This window comes from Lolium rigidum, chromosome 6, assembly GCF_022539505.1.
Source record: "Lolium rigidum isolate FL_2022 chromosome 6, APGP_CSIRO_Lrig_0.1, whole genome shotgun sequence".
NCBI classification, from domain to species: domain Eukaryota; kingdom Viridiplantae; phylum Streptophyta; class Magnoliopsida; order Poales; family Poaceae; genus Lolium; species Lolium rigidum.
In genome coordinates, this window is record NC_061513.1 from 60,734,712 (window position 1) to 60,740,034 (window position 5,323).

Genomic DNA, 5,323 nt, shown 5'->3' on the forward strand with positions numbered 1-5,323 from the left:
GGGGACACAAGAGACTTCTTGCTTTGTGGTTGCAGGGTTGCATGAGAGGGATATCTTTGACCTCTTCCTCCCTGAGTTCGATAAACCTTGGGTATCCACTTAAGGGAAACTTGCTGCTGTTCTACAAACCTCTGCTCTTGGAGGCCCAACACTGTCTACAGGAAAGGAGGGGGAACGTAGACATCAGTAAACAATAACAAGGATAATTTCTGAAGTGACATGCTACTTACATAATCTTGATCATACTATTGTAAAGCACATGAGATGAATGCAGCGATTCAAAGCAATGGTAAAGACAATGAGTAAACAAATGAACCATATAACAAAGACTTTTCATGAATAATACTTTCAAGACAAGCATCAATAAGTCTTGCATAAGAGTTACTCATAAAGCAATAGATTCAAAGTAAAGGCATTGAAGCAACATAATACGTCTCCGACGTATCGATAATTTCTTATGTTCCATGCCACATTATTGATGATATCTACATGTTTTATACACATTATATGTCATATTTATGCGTTTTCCGGAACTAACCTATTGACGAGATGTCGAAGGGCCAGTTGATGTTTTCTGATGTTTTTGGTTTCAGAAATCCTAGTAAGGAAATATTCTCGGAATCGGACGAAATCAACGCCCAGCATCTTAGGATCACGCGAAGCTTCCAGAACACCTGAGAGATGCCAGAGGGGGGGCCACTGGGCCCCCAGATGACAGGCCGGCGCGGCCATAGGGGGGGCGCCCCCCTAGTGTGTTGTCGCCTCGTCGACCCTCCGACTCCGCCTCTTCGCCTATATAAAGGTCCCTGACCTAAAAATCACGACACGTTCGACGAAACCAGAGAAAACCTTCCAGAGCCGCCGCCATCGCGAAGCCAAGATCTGGGGGACAGGAGTCTCTGTTCCGGCATGTCGCCAGGACGGGGAAGTGCCCCCGGAAGGCTCCTCCATCGACACCACTGCCATCTCCATCAACGCTGCTGTCTCCCATGAGGAGGGAGTAGTTCTCCATCGAGGCTCGGGGCTGTACCGAGTAGCTATGTGGTTAATCTCTCTCCTGTGTGCTTCAATACAATAATCTCATGAGCTGCCTTACATGATTGAGATTCATATGATGATGCTTGTAATCTAGATGTCATTATGCTAGTCAAGTGGATTTTACTTATGTGATCTCCGGAGACTCCTTGTCCCACGTGTGTAAAGGTGACGAGTGTGTGCACCGTGTGGGTCTCTTAGGCTATATTTCACGTAATACTTATTCACTGTTATGAATGGCATAGTGAAGTGCTTATTTATATCTCTTTATGATTGCAATGTGTTTTGTATCACAATATATCTGTGTGCTACTCTAGTGATGTTATTAAAGTAGTTTATTCCTCCTGCACTGTGTAATGGTGACAGTGTGTGCATCGTGTAGTACTTGGCGTAGGCTATGATTGTGATCTCTTGTAGATTATGAAGTTAACTATTGCTATGATAGTATTGATGTGATCTATTCCTCCTTTCGTAGTGTGAAGGTGACAAGTGTGCATGCTATGTTAGTACTTGGTTTGGTTATGTTGATCTGTCATGCACTCTAAGGTTATTTAAATATGAACATTGAATATTGTGGAGCTTGTTAACTCCGGCATTGAGGGTTCGTGTAATCCTAGCACGAGTTAGTGGTGTTCATCATCCAACAAGAGGGTGTAGAGTCTAGCATCTATCTATTTATTCTGTTATGTGATCAATGTTGAGAGTGTCCACTAGTGAAAGTATGATCCCTAGGCCTTGTTCCTAAATACTGCTATCGCTGTTTGTTTACTGTTTTACTGCATCTATACTTCCTGCAATATTACCACCATCAACCACACACCAGTCCTGGACAGCAAAGCACTTTTCTGATGCCGTTGCTACTTGATACGTCTCCAACGTATCGATAATTTCTTGTGTTCCATGCCACATTATTGATGTTATCTACATGTTTTATGCACACTTTATGTCATATTCGTGCATTTTCTGGAACTAACCTATTAACAAGATGCCGAAGTGCCGATTCTGTCGTTTTCTGCTCGTTTTTGGTTTCAGAAATCCTAGTAAAGAAATATTCTCGGAATTGGACGAAATAAAAGCCCAGAGGCCTATTTTCTCACGAAGCTTCCGGAAGACCGAAGACGAGACGAAGAGGGGCCACGGGGTGGCCAAACCCTAGGGCGGCGCGGCCCCCCTTGGCCGCGCCGGCCTGTGGTGTGGGCCCCCGTGCCGCCTCTCGACTTGCCCTTCCGCCTACAAATATCCTCCGTGACGAAACCCCCAGTACCGAGAGCCACGATACGGAAAACATTACCGAGACGCCGTCGCCGCCGATCCCATCTCGGGGGATCCTGGAGATCGCCTCCGGCACCCTGCCGGAGAGGGGATTCATCTCCCGGAGGACTCTACGCCGCCATGGTCGCCTCCGGTGTGATGTGTGAGTAGTCTACCCCTGGACTATGGGTCCATAGCAGTAGCTAGATGGTTGTCTTCTCCCCATTGTGCTATCATTGTCGGATCTTGTGAGCTGCCTATCATGATCAAGATCATCTATATGTAATTCTATATGTTGCGTTTGTTGGGATCCGATGAATAGATAATACTTGTTATGTTGATTATCAAAGTTATGCTTATGTGTTGTTTATGATCTTGCATGCTCTCCGTTACTAGTAGATGCTCTGGCCAAGTAGATGCTTGTAACTCCAAGAGGGAGTACTTATGCTCGATAGTGGGTTCATGCCCGCATTGACACCAGGACAGTGACGAAAGTTCTAAGGTTGTGTTGTGCTTGTTGCCACTAGGGATAAAACATTGATGCTATGTCTAAGGATGTAGTTGTTGATTACATTACGCACCATACTTAATGCAATTGTCCTGTTGCTTGCAACTTAATACCGGAGGGGTTCGGATGATAACCTCGAAGGTGGACTTTTTAGGCATAGATGCAGTTGGATGGCGGTCTATGTACTTTGTCGTAATGCCCAATTAAATCTCACTATACTCATCATGATATGTATGTGCATTGTCATGCTCTCTTTATTTGTCAATTGCCCAACTCGTAATTTGTTCACCCAACATGCTCGTTCGTCTTATGGGAGAGACACCTCTAGTGAACCGTGGACCCCGGTCCAATTCTCTTTACCGAAATACAATCTCATTGCAATACTTGTTCTACTGTTTTCTCGCAAACAATCATCTTCCACACAATACGGTTAATCCTTTGTTACAGCAAGCCGGTGAGATTGACAACCTCACTCGTTTCGTTGGGGCAAAGTAGTTTGGTTGTGTTGTGCAGGTTCCACGTTGGCGCCGGAATCCTCGGTGTTGCGCCGCACTACATCCCGCCGCCATCAACCTTCAACGTGCTTCTTGGCTCCTCCTGGTTCGATAAACCTTGGTTTCTTTCCGAGGGAAAACTTGCTGCTGTGCGCATCATACCTTCCTCTTGGGGTTGCCCAACGAACGTGTGAAATACACGCCATCAAGCTCTTTTTCCGGCGCCGTTGCCGGGGAGATCAAGACACGCCGCAAGGGGAGTCTCCACTTCTCAATCTCTTTACTTTGTTTTTGTCTTGCTTTATTTTATTTACTACTTTGTTTGCTGCACTAAATCAAAATACAAAAAAATTAGTTGCTAGTTTTACTTTATTTGCTATCTTGTTTGCTATATCGAAAACACAAAAAAATTAGTTTACTTGCATTTACTTTATCTAGTTTGCTTTATTTACTTGTCTTGCACTCTACACTAAAAATTCAAAAAAATTAGTTACTTTTGTTACCATGTCTAGCTCTGAACCCGTTACTTCTTCGCCTGAAGAATTAGTCTTCACTTTTAAACAAGGGGATGAGGAGAGTTTTAAGGATGCTTGGTCTAGAATTTTTACTTCCTATCGTAAACCGAACCTCAAATGACTCTGAGTTTGCTCCTTAGTAATTTTTATTTTGGTCTTATGGTTCGCTATAGATATGCTTTGGATACTTTAGTGGGAGGAGATTTCCTTCATTGCAATGGGGATCAAGCTTTTAATGCCATAAAGAAGTTGGTTGCATCATATGATTCAGCTAATAACTTTGATTCGATCCTCGCTAGCATATATAGTAGATTAAATACTCGGAGATAAGTACATCTCGCTTGAATGATAACTATTGCCACGTTCGTAATCGTCTTGAACAAGTTTTAGTGAACTCTAAACTCTCATTGTGGGATCCTCGTTGTTAAAATTGCTATCGGTGATCGAACCCTCCATGCCTACTCTGTGATATTATGTATGAATTTTGCCTTATGCCCGAAAGTATTTATAAATCTTTGAAACTTTGGGGAGTCGAGGAAGGAGGAGAAGAGATAACTCTCATTGATAACTCTACTATAATCCCTAAAGGAATAGCTGCAGGTGTGCATACAACTATTTGTGGAAGAACAATATCTATTGATTATCTCGTTGTTGAAACAGGAAAACTCACACTCGGAAGATCCCTCGCTGAAACTATTGGGAGCGAGTCATTGATGTTGGAGAAGGCACTTTGAAATTCACCTCTATACCGGGAGAAACTCGTATATTTACTAAACCAAAGGGAAAGAAAAACAATAAGAAAGGTAAGGGTAAAGCCCAAGGTAATGTTGATGCTCCACCCTTCGATAATACTTGATACACACTTTCGCGCCTAGCTGAAAGGCGTTAAAGAAAAGCGCTTATGGGAGACAACCCATGTTTTTACCTACAGTACTTTGTTTTTATTTTGTGTCTTGGAAGTTGTTTACTACTGTAGCAACCTCTCCTTATCTTAGTTTTGAGTTTTGTTGTGCCAAGTTAAGCCGTTGATAGAAAAGTAAGTACTAGATTTGGATTACTGCGCAGTTCCAGATTTCTTTGCTGTCACGAATCTGAGCCCACTGCCCTGCAGGAAGCTCAGAAAATTATGCCAATTTACGTGCATGATCCTCAGATATGTACGCAACTTTCATTCAATTTGAGCATTTTCATTTGAGCAAGTCTGGTGCTATTTTAAAATTCGTCAATACGAACTGTTCTGTTTTGACAGATTCTGCCTTTTATTTCGCATTGCCTCTTTTGCTATGTTGGATGAATTTCTTTGATCCACTAATGTCCAGTAGCATTATGCAATGTCCAGAAGTGTTAAGAATGATTGTGTCACCTCTGAATATGTCAATTTATATTGTGCACTAACCCTCTAATGAGTTGTTTCGAGTTTGGTGTGGAGGAAGTTTTCAAGGATCAAGAGAGGAGTATGATGCAACATGATCAAGGAGAGTGAAAGCTCTAAGCTTGGGGATGCACCCGGTGGTTCACCC